Source organism: Oncorhynchus mykiss, chromosome 8 (genome assembly GCF_013265735.2).
Source record: "Oncorhynchus mykiss isolate Arlee chromosome 8, USDA_OmykA_1.1, whole genome shotgun sequence".
In the NCBI taxonomy this organism is placed as follows: Eukaryota; Metazoa; Chordata; class Actinopteri; order Salmoniformes; family Salmonidae; genus Oncorhynchus; species Oncorhynchus mykiss.
The window spans coordinates 9774829-9787328 of NC_048572.1; the positions used below are offsets into that span (position 1 = coordinate 9774829).

Consider the following 12500-nt stretch of genomic DNA (forward strand, 5'->3'; position numbering starts at 1 on the left):
GAGAGAGAGAGAGAGAGAGAGAGAGAGAGAGAGAGAGAGAGAGAGAGAGAGAGAGAGAGAGAGAGAGAGAGTGTGTGTGTGTGTGTGTGTGTGTGTGTGAGAGAGTGTGTGTGAGAGAGTGTGTGTGAGAGTGTGCGTGTGTGTGTGAGAGTGTGCGTGCGTGTGTGAGAGTGTGCGTGCGTGTGTGAGAGTGTGCGTGCGTGTGTGTGTCTGTGTGAGAAAGAGAGTGTGGGTGCTTATGTGTGAGGTTCTAGACTGGAAACAACAGTGGGGGACTCAGACTTCAACACACAGGGTGGGCTGCTGGCCTCTCTAGCCCTGTGAACTTGCCAGGAAACCACTGGAGTATGTTTATATCGTTTTTCCCAATTGTTTACACACTAAAACTGGCCCATGAGGCACAATGACCCGAACCTGTAACTCATTTAGTAGAACCATTCACCAAATCTGCAATACTACTGGCACATGTTTTGCTTTACACTCAGATTGCAGTTCTACAACAAACATTTAGCAAAACACAACACCCAATTCTCTACCTTTACCTTTACCAATTACCAATTGATAATTTTCTCTCTTCATATGTGCAAACACTTATTGCGTAAATGTTCACTTTGCAATCGGACCTTTGGTATGGTAAAAGGCCACAGGTGAGTACTCCTGTATTTGGAGAACAATGGAAGCAAACTTGGCAGAGAGAGGTAGTGGTAGAGGTGGAGGTAGTGGTAGAGGTGGAGGTAGAGGTGGAGGTAGTGGTAGAGGTAGAGGTAGAGGTAGAGGTGGAGGTGGTGGTAGAGGTGGAGGTGGAGGTGGAGGTAGTGGTAGAGGTAGAGGTAGAGGTAGAGGTGGAGGTGGTGGTAGAGGTGGAGGTGGAGGTGGAGGTAGTGGTAGAGGTAGGGGTAGAGGTAGAGGTGGAGGTGGAGGTGGAGGTGGAGGTGGAGGTGGAGGTGGAGGTGGAGGTAGAGGTAGTGGTAGAGGTAGAGATAGAGGTGGAGGTGGAGGTGGAGGTAGTGGTAGAGGTAGTGGTAGAGGTAGAGGTAGAGGTGGAGGTGGAGGTGGATGTGGATGTGGAGGTAGTGGTAGAGGTAGTGGTAGTGGTAGAGGTAGTGATGGAGGTAGCGGTAGAGGTGGAGGTGGAGGTAGAGGTAGAGGTGGAGGTGGAGGTGGAGGTGGAGGTGGATGTGGATGTGGAGGTAGTGGTAGAGGTAGTGGTAGTGGTAGAGGTAGTGATGGAGGTAGCGGTAGAGGTGGAGGTAGTGGTAGAGGTAGCGGTAGAGGTAGAGGTAGTGGTGGAGGTAGTGGTAGGGGTAGAGGTAGAGGTGGAGGTGTTGGTAGAGGTAGAGTTAGCGGTAGAGGTAGAGGTGGAGGTAGTGGTAGAGGTGGTGGTGAAGGACGAGGTATAGGTGGATGTAGAAGTAGAAGTGGAGGTGGAGGTGGTGGTAGAGGTAGAGGTGGAGCTGGGGGTAGAAGTGGAGGTGAAGATAGAAGTGGAGGTGGAGGTGGTGGTAGAGGTAGAGGTGGAGGTGTAGGTGTAGGTGGGGGTAGAAGTGGAGGTGAAGATAGAAGTGGAGGTGGAGGTGTAGGTGGGGGTAGAAGTGGAGGTGTAGGTGGGGGTAGAAGTGGAGGTGAAGATAGAAGTGGAGGTGTAGGTGGTGGTAGAGGTAGAGGTGGAGATGTAGGTGGGGGTAGAAGTGGAGGTAAAGATAGAATTGGAGGTGTAGGTGGTGGTAGAGGTAGAGGTGGAGGTGTAGGTGGGGGTAGAAGTGGAGGTGAAGATAGAAGTGGAGGTGGAGGTAGTGGTAGAGGTAGAGGTGGAGGTGGAGGTGGGGGTAGAAGTGGAGGTGAAGATAGAACTGGAGGTGGAGGTAGAGGTGGAGGAAGACCAAGAACAAGGACAGTAATCTCTGATGACATTTGGGCGACTATAGTGGACCATGTGGTCAACCCAGGTTTGACCTTGAGAGAGGCTTGGCTGAGAGTGCAGCCCAATCTGAGCCTCGTCACTGTAGCATCCATCATCCGGACGTTCCAAAATGAGAATAGGTACGTACTGCAGACATTGGACCTCTCTACTACTTTTACTACTTGACAGTAGTACAACATAAAGCACAGTAAAGACTGTAGATTCCAATACATACTGTAAGGGGAAACAAAGTCAATGTTTCATGTATTACTGTATGTATGAAATTGGTAGCTATGCTACTTTGTAACATGTGTATCTTGTATACTGTATTACTGTATTGTTTAATGTACTGCAGGCTATTTTGTTTTTGTAGAACTGAAAGACGACCACCACATGCACCACAGGTCAAAAGTTTGAACACACCTACTCATTCAAGGGTTTTTCTTTATTTTTACTATTTTCTACATTGTAGACTAATAGTGAAGACATCACTACTATTAAATAACACATATAGAGAGAGTCATGTAGTAACCTAAAAATTGTTAAACAAATCAAAAGATGTTTTATATTTGAGATTCTTCAAATAGACACATGTTGCCTTGATGGCAGCTTTGCACACTCTTGACATTCTCTCAACCAGCTTCACCTGGAATGCTTTTCCAACAGTCTTGAAGGAGTTCCCTGATATGCTGAGCAATTATTGGCTGCATTCCCTTCACTCTGCGGTCCATCCCATCCCAACCCATCTCAATTTGGTTGAGGTTGGGGGACTGTGGAGGCCAGGTCATCTGATGCAGCACTCCATCACACTCCTTCTTGGTAAAAATAGCCCTTACACAGCCTGAGGTGTGTTTTGGGTCATTGTCCTGTTGAAAAACATATGATAGTCCCACTAAGCCCAGATGGGATGGTGTATTGCTGCAGAATTCTATGGTAGCCATGCTGGTTAAGCGTGCCTTGAATTCTAAATAACCACAGACAGTGTCACCAGCAAAGCATCCCTACACCATCACACCTCCTCCTCCATGCTTCACGATGGGAATCACACTGCAGAGATCATCTGTTCACCTACTCTGCATCTCACAAAGACACGATGGTTGGATCCAAAAATCTCCTATTTAGACTCCAGACCAAAGGAAGCATTTCCTCCGGTCTAATGTCCATTGCTCGTGTTTCTTGGCCCAATTAAGTCTCTTCTTCTTATTGGTGTCCTTTAGTAGTAGTTTCTTTGCAGCAATTCAACCATGAACGTCTGATTCATACAGTCTCCTCTGAACAGTTGAGATGTGTCTGTTACTTGAACTCTGTGAAACATTTATTTGGGCTGGAATCTGAGGTCCAGTTAAATCTAACAAACTTATCCTCTGCAGCAGAGGTAACTCTGTGTCTTCTTTTCCTGTGGCGGTCCTCATGAGAGCCAGTTTTGTCATAGCGTTTGATGGTTTTTGCAACTGCACTTGAAGAAATTGATCTAACATACAATACAGTATTACAAATAGGCCTATTTTTATTATTTTGCATATGCAAAATATATTTATTGTATGTTTGCATTTTTATTGACTGTGTGCTTACAGTATGCTGTTTGACATGTATTGAGTATATACATATAAACATGAAACAAAAATGTTTGCATTTGTGTTCCTTTCTTGTTTGAGTACACACAAACAACATACAGTATAACAACACAGTCTTAGTCTTTACACTGAAATAGGTTCTGATAGTAGTGTTTTTAATATGTCACAGTCTGATCTCAGTTGTCACTAAGTTAGTGATGTGATGTGTGTGTTTCATTTAGCAAGATGTTAGGGGAAATTGGCTAACTATTTTCTGTTTAGAGTTTTGAGCACCTGAGATGTAGTTTCAGCGAAAGTGTGTTAACAATTGGGAAAAACTGTAATACTACTGGGATTTAGAGAGAGAGAGTGAGTGAGTGAGTGAGTGAGTGAGTGAGTGAGTGAGTGAGTGAGTGAGTGAGTGAGAGAGTGAGTGAGAGAGGGGGGGAGAGAGACTTGCATGTCTATCTACTGTGTGTGTATATGAGAGAGGCAAAATATTGTGTGTGTGTGTGTGTGTGGCAAAGTGTGTGTGATCTCTGAATGTTATGTGTGTATTTGAGAGAGACTGAATGTGTGTCTATGTGTATGTATATGTATGTATGTATGTGTGTATATGTATGTATGTGTGTGTGTGTGTGTGTGTGTGTGTGTGTGTGTGTGTGTGTGTGTGTGTGTGTGTGTGTGTGTGTGTGTGTGTGTGTGTGTGTGTGTGTGTGTGTGTGCGAGTGTGTGTGTGTGTGTGTGTGTCTGTGTGTGTGTCTGTGTGTGTGTCTGTGTGTGTGTGTTCGCGAGCGTGCACGTGCGTGTGTGTGTGGTGGAGAAGCCAAGAGGGATGCTATCGCTGGGCTCAAAGAGAAGAACTCTTCCATGGCTGGGATTAGTTATGTAGGAGAACCCAAGCAGTGGGGGAGGAAAATGACAGAACGTACAGATAGGGGAGGAAGATGACAGAACTTACAGATAGGGGAGGAAGATGACAGAACTTACAGATAGGGGAGGAAGATGACAGAACTTACAGATAGGGGGGGAAGATGACAGAACGTACAGATAGGGGAGGAAGATGACAGAACGTACAGATAGGGGAGGAAGATGACAGAACGTACAGATAGGGGAGGAAGATGACAGCACTTACATACAGAGGAGGAAGATGACAGAACTTACAGATAGTGGAGGAAGATGACAGAATGTACAGATAGGGGAGGAAGACGACAGAATGTACAGATAGGGGAGGAAGACGACAGAATGTACAGATAGGGGAGGAAGGTGACAGAATGTACAGATAGGGGAGGATGTGAGCGGGAGGGTGAAGAACAGTACCATCCATTGTCCTCTCTGGCTTTTGTTAAAGAAATTCATTTTATATTGATGCTTTAAAAGCAATGCATAAACATAAATCTAACAACGTAGTCTAAAGCATACTGTACTTACATCTCCATCGCTATAATACACAAGACAAGGGATTTTCTCTTGTATTATTATACTTCTTGTATTATTTAAAAAACAATTAAAAAAAATTACACCTTTATTTAATCTTTATTTAACTTGGCATTTCAATTAAGAACACATTCTTATTTTCAATGCCGTCCTAGGAATGGTGGGTTAACTGCCTTGTTCAGGGGCAGAACGACAGATTTTTACCTTGTCAGCTCGGGGATTCAATCTTGCAACCTTATAGTTAACTAGTCCAACGCTCTAAACACCTGATTACATTGTACTCCACGAGGAGCCTGCCTGTTAACCGAATTCGGTAAGTTGCTAGCTAGCATTAAACTTATCTTATAAAAAACAATCAATCAATCATAATCACTAGTTAACTACACATGGTTGATGATATTACTAGTTTATCTAGCGTGTCCTGCGTTGCATATAATCGATGCGGTGCTTATTCGTGAAAAAAAGGACTGTCCTTGCTACAATGTGAACCTAACCATAAACATCAATGCCTTTCTTAAAATCAATACGCAGAAGTATATATTTTTAAACCTGCATATTTAGCTAAAGGAAATCCAGGTTAGCAGGCAATATTAACCAGGTGAAATTGTGTCACTTCTCTTGCGTTCATTGCACGCAGAGTCAGTGTATATGCAACAGTTTGGGCCGCCTAATTTGCCAGAATTTTACGTAATTATGACATAACATTGAAGGCTGTGCAATGTAACAGCAATATTTAGACTTATGGATGCCACCCGTTAGATAAAATACGTAACTGTTCCGTATTTCACTGAAAGAATAAACGTCTTGTTTTCGAGATGATAGTTTCTGGATTTGACCATATTAATGACCTAAGGCTCGTATTTCTGTGTGTTATTATGTTATAACTAAGTCTATGGTTTGATAGAGCAGTCTGACTGAGCGATGGTAGGCACCAGCAGGCTCGTAAGCATTCATTCAAACAGCTCTTTCGTGCATTTGCCAGCAGCTCTTCACTGTGCTTAAAACATTGCGCTGTTTATGACTTCAAGCCTATCAACCCCCGAGATTAGGCTGGTGTAACAGATGTGAAATGGCTAGCTGGTTAGTGGGGGTGCGCGCTAATAGCATCACTCGCTCTGAGACTTGGAGTGGTTGTTCCACTTGCTTTGCATGGGTAACGCTGTTTCGATTTAAGGGTGGCTGTTGTCGATGTGTTCCTGGTTCGAGCACAGGTAGGAGCGAGGAGAGGGACGGAAGCTATACTGTTACACTGGCAATACTAAAGTGCCTATAAGAACATCCAATAGTCAAAGGTTAATGAAATACAAATGGTATAGAGAGAAATAGTCCGATAATTCCTATAATAACTACAACCTAAAACTTCTTACCTGGGAATATTCAATCAATCAATCAAATTTATTTTATATAGCCCTTCGTACATCAGCTGATATCTCAAAGTGCTGTACAGAAACCCAGCCTAAAACCCCAAACAGCAAGCAATGCAGGTGAAGAAGCACGGTGGCTAGGAAAAACTCCCTAGAAAGGCCAAAACCTAGGAAGAAACCTAGAGAGGAACCAGGCTATGTGGGGTGGCCAGTCCTCTTCTGGCTGTGCCGGGTGGAGATTATAACAAAACATGGTCAAGATGTTCAAATGTTCATAAATGACCAGCATGGTCGAATAATAATAAGGCAGAATAGTTGAAACTGGAGCAGCAGCACAGTCAGGTGGACTGGGGACAGCAAGGAGTCATCATGTCAGGTATTCCTGGGGCATGGTCCTAGGGCTCAGGTCCTCCGAGAGAGAGAAAGAAAGAGAGAATTAGAGAGAGCATATGTGGGATGGCCAGTCCTCTTCTGGCTGTGCCGGGTGGAGATTATAACAGAACATGGCCAAGATGTTCAAATGTTCATAAATGATCAGCATGGTCGAATAATAATAAGGCAGAACAGTTGAAACTGGAGCAGCAGCACAGCCAGGTGGACTGGGGACAGCAAGGAGTCATCATGTCAGGTAGTCCTGGGGCATGGTCCTAGGGCTCAGGTCCTCCGAGAGAGAGAAAGAGAGAAGGAGAGAATTAGAGAACGCACACTTAGATTCACACAGGACACCGAATAGGACAGGAGAAGTACTCCAGATATAACAAACTGACCCTAGCCCCCCGACACATAAACTACTGCAGCATAAATACTGGAGGCTGAGACAGGAGGGGTCAGGAGACACTGTGGCCCACTCCGAGGACACCCCCGGACAGGGCCAAACAGGAAGGATATAACCCCACCCACTTTGCCAAAGCACAGCCCCCACACCACTAGAGGGATATCTTCAACCACCAACTTACCATCCTGAGACAAGGCTGAGTATAGCCCACAAAGACCTCCGCCACGGCACAACTTAAGGGGGGGGGGGGGGGGGGGGGGGGCGCCAACCCAGACAGGATGACCACATCAGTGACTCAACCCACTCAGGTGACGCACCTCCTCCAGGGACGGCATGAGAGAGCCCCAGTAAAGCCAGTGACTCAGCCCCTGTAATAGGGTTAGAGGCAGAGAATCCCAGTGGAAAGAGGGGAACCGGCCAGGCAGAGACAGCAAGGGTGGTTCGTTGCTCCAGAGCCTTTCCGTTCACCCTCCCACTCCTGGGCCAGACTACACTCAATCATATGACCCACTGAAGAGATGAGTCTTCAGTAGAGACTTAAAGGTTGAGACCGAGTTTGCGTCTCTGACATGGGTAGGCAGACCGTTCCATAAAAATGGAGCTCTATAGGAGAAAGCCCTGCCTCCAGCTGTTTGCTTAAAAATTCTAGGGACAATTAGGAGGCCTGCGTCTTGTGACCGTAGCGTACGTGTAGGTATGTACGGCAGGACCAAATCAGAGAGATAGATAGGAGCAAGCCCATGTAATGCTTTGTAGGTTAGCAGTAAAACCTTGAAATCAGCCCTTGCTTTGACAGGAAGCCAGTGTAGAGAGGCTAGCACTGGAGTAATATGATCAAATTTTTTGGTTCTAGTCAGGATTCTAGCAGCCGTATTTAGCACTAACTGAAGTTTATTTAGTGCTTTATCCGGGTAGCCGGAAAGTAGAGCATTGCAGTAGTCTAACCTGGAAGTGACAAAAGCATGGATTAATTTTTCTGCATCATTTTTGGACAGAAAGTTCCTGATTTTTGCAATGTTACGTAGATGGAAAAAAGCTGTCCTTGAAATGGTCTTGATATGTTCTTCAAAAGAGAGATCAGGGTCCAGAGTAACGCCGAGGTCCTTCACAGTTTTATTTGAGACGACTGTACAACCATTAAGATTAATTGTCAGATTCAACAGAAGATCTCTTTGTTTCTTGGGACCTAGAACAAGCATCTCTGTTTTGTCCGAGTTTAAAAGTAGAAAGTTTGCAGCCATCCACTTCCTTATGTCTGAAACACATTCTTCTAGCAAGGGCAATTTTGGGGCTTCACCATGTTTAATTGAAATGTACAGCTGTGTGTCATCTGCATAGCAGTGAAAGTTAACATTATGTTTTCGAATAACATCCCCAAGAGGTAAAATATATAGTGAAAACAATAGTGGTCCTAAAACGGAACCTTGAGGAACACCGAAATTTACAGTTGATTTGTCAGAGGACAGACCATTCACAGAGACAAACTGATATCTTTCCGACAGATAAGATCTAAACCAGGCCAGAACTTGTCCGTGTAGACCAATTTGGGTTTCCAATCTCTCCAAAAGAATGTGGTGATCGATGGTATCAAAAGCAGCACTAAGGTCTAGGAGCACGAGGACAGATGCAGAGCCTCGGTCCGATGCCATTAAAATGTAATTTACCACCTTCACAAGTGCCGTCTCAGTGCTATGATGGGGTCTAAAACCAGACTGAAGCATTTCGTATACATTGTTTGTCTTCAGGAAGGCAGTGAGTTGTTGCGCAACAGCCTTTTCTAAAATTTTTGAGAGGAATGGAAGATTCGATATAGGCCGATAGTTTTTTATATTTTCTGGGTCAAGGTTTGGCTTTTTCAAGAGAGGCTTTATTACTGCCACTTTTAGTGAGTTTGGTACACATCCGGTGGATAGAGAGCCGTTTATTATGTTCAACATAGTAGGGCCAAGCACAGGAAGCAGCTCTTTCAGTAGTTTAGTTGGAATAGGGTCCAGTATGCAGCTTGAAGGTTTAGAGGCCATGATTATTTTCATCATTGTGTCAAGAGATATAGTACTAAAACACTTGAGTGTCTCTCTTGATCCTAGGTCCTGGCAGAGTTGTGCAGACTCAGGACAACTGAGCTTTGAAGGAATACGCAGATTTAAGGAAGAGTCCGTAATTTGCTTTCTAATAATCATAATCTTTTCCTCAAAGAAGTTCATGAATTTATCACTGCTAAAGTGAAAGTCATCCTCTCTTGGGGAATGCTGCTTTTTAGTTAGCTTTGCGACAGTATCAAAAAGGAATTTCGGATTGTTCTTATTTTCCTCAATTAAGTTAGAAAAATAGGATGATCGAGCAGCAGTAAGGGCTCTTCGGTACTGCACAGTACTGTCTTTCCAAGCTAGTCGGAAGACTTCCAGTTTGGTGTGGCGCCATTTCCGTTCCAATTTTCTGGAAGCTTGCTTCAGAAGCTTTTGAAGACTCATGTTAAAAGGAACTACCAGCTTTCATATGTTCTCATGTTCTGAGCAAGAAACTTAAACTTTAGCTTACTTACATGGCACATATTGCACTTTTACCTTCTTCTCCAACACTTTGTTTTTGCATTATTTAATCTTCTTGGTGACAGGGGGCAGTATTTTCACGTCCGGATGAAATGCACGCCCAAATTCAACTGCCTGCAACTCATCCCCAGAAGATAAGATATGCACATTATTGGTAGATTTGGATAGAAAACACTCTGAAGTTTCTAAAACTGTTTGAATCATGTCTGTGAGTATAACAGAACTTATGTAGCAGGCGAAACCCCAAGGACAAACCATTCAAACCATTTTTTTTATGTCACTCTTTTTAATAAGGGGTTTCATTGGGAATCCAGATATCTAAGGGACCTTCTTGCAGTTCCTACCGCTTCCACTGGATGTCACCAGTCTTTAGAAATTGGTTGAGGTTTTTCCTTTGTGTAATGAAGAATTAGCCCTGTTCAAAACAAGGGTCACTTCAAGTGTACTGTTTGTTAGAGGCGCGTGACCAGAAAGGTAACATCAGTTTTTCTTCCTGTGTTGAACACAGATCATCCCATCTTCAATTTTATTGATTATTTACTTTAAAAAATACCTAAAGTTGTATTACAAAAGTAGTTTCAAATGTTTTGGCAAAGTTTACAGGTAACTATTGAGATATTTTGTAGTCACGTTGCGCAAGTTGGAACCTCTGTTTTTCTGGATCAAACGCGCCAAATAAATTTACATTTTGGATATATATCGACTGAATTAATCGAACAAAAAGACAATTTGTGATGTTTATGGGACATATTGGAGTGCCAACAGAAGAAGCTCGTCAAAGGTAAGGCATGATTTATATTTTTATTTCTGCATTTTGTGTCGCGCCTGCAGGGTTGAAATATGTTTTCTCTCTTGTTGTTGTTGTTTACGGAGGTGCTATCCTCAGATAATAGCATTGTTTGCTTTTGCCGAAAAGAGCATTTTCTCTGGCTTCTGGCCAGGTGGGACGTAGAGTCCCACATATCCCAGAGAGGTTAAACCAAATTGAACATGTTTCATTATTTATTTGAGGCTAAATTGATTTTATTGATGTATTATATTAGTTTTTATATTAGTTTTTTCACTTTGGCACTAATTTCAGAACCTAGATGTCATTTTTCAAAACTCTAGACACAAAACTCACAACCAATGATCCAAATGTTAATTTTTCAAAACTCTAACACTTTTTCCAATTTCTTGGATACAATACACATAAAGCGAAGATCATTTGCTCATTGAACTAAAATCACCTGTTCAAAATGACACAACATCAAAATATTACTATTTCAAAATGCAAATCACACATTACATCTGAAATGACTGTCGATTCATTTCATTACAATGATCTAACTATCAATTGATACCACTGCTCAAAATGATAAGTAACTGTTGCGTTACTCTTAAAGCATATTTTACGGAAACTGACAAACGATATTCCATGTTTAGATCATGAACGTTTCAGGATAACGAGATCCATTGACACCAATTACCGTGGAACATGAACCAATTGGACTACATTATCTATGGATGTAATATTTCATTATCATTCTTTATCAGACACTGTTTCTATGGTCCCATGTACCACTTTTCCAGACCATGTTTTCAGATTTGACATTACTGTACTTTATTAGGTACACTTTATTAGGTACACCTATCTAGTACTGGATAGGACCCCCTTTTGCCTCCACAACAGCCTGAATTATTCACGGTGTTGTATGTTAAGAGATGCCCTTCTGAACACCACTGTTTTAAACAGCTGTTATTTGAGCATTTGTGGCCTTTCTGTTAGCTTGAATGAGTCTGGACATTCTCCTCTGACCTCTCTCATTAACAAGGTGGTTTTGCCCACAGAACTGCCGCTCACTGAATGTGTTTTGTTTATCGCACCATTCTCTGTAAACTCTAGAGACTGTAGTGCATAAAAATCCCAGGCAGGCAGCTGTTTCTGAGATGCTGGAATCACCATGTGTGGCATCAACAATCATACCACGGTCAAAGTTGCTTAGATTACGCATCTTGCCCGTTCTAATGTTTGGTTGAACAACATCTAAAGCTCTTCTACTCTATATACTCTATATATTGAGTTGCAGGCAGCCACATGATTCGCTGTTCGAATGTAACCGTCCTTGATGAGCTAAATCAAGTCTGTAGAGCTGGTGGCATGACCTATGTCATTGTGTGGGATAATGTCAGGTTCCACCATGCTTAAATGGTGCAAGCATGGTTTCAGGCCCATCCACAATTTACCTGTGCTGACCCCCATACTCTCATTTCCTTAACCTGTTTCAGGAATTGTTCTCCACATGGGGGTGGAAGGTATATGATAGGCGCCCTCATGAACAAGCCGTCCTTCTCCAGGCCATGAATGACGCATGCAATGACATCATGGCAGACCAGTGTCAGGCCTGGATTCGCCATGCCCGAAGATTCTTCTACTTATTTTCCACCATAATTTGCAAATAAATTCATAAAAAATCCTACAATGTGATTTTCTGGATTTTTTTCTTCTCATTTTGTCTTTCATAGTTGAAGTGTACCTATGATGAAAATTACAGGCCTCTCTCATCTTTTTAAGTGGGAGAACTTGCACAATTGGTGGCTGACTAAATACTTTTTTGCCCCACTATATCACATATTTTGTACTACAATATCTAATGATTGTATGAACAACTACACAGTGAAACTATCAGTATCTTGTGTGTGCGTGATCTAAATGAATTTTCCTATGGTATCTCATGATAAATGAGTTATTTGAACCAATGATTCTGCAAGTGCAAGGTTTCTTTAAAGATATGAATGCACAACGCAATGTTTTGAACATTGGACAGCCTGTGTTACAAGTGATGACCGTTTTGAGTTTTGTGTCTAGAGTTGTGAAAAATGACCACAAGGTTCTGAAATTAGTGCCAAAGTGATTGTTAAAAACTGTAAGTTAAAATAAGT

General features: G+C 42.8%; 1 protein-coding gene across 1 annotated transcript in view; it reads right to left on the reverse strand.

Moving 5' to 3' along the window:
• LOC118965597 (non-classical arabinogalactan protein 31-like) overlaps positions 1 to 12500 on the reverse strand; it is a 17065-nt gene that overhangs the window by 824 nt on the left and 3741 nt on the right. The window lies entirely within an intron of this gene.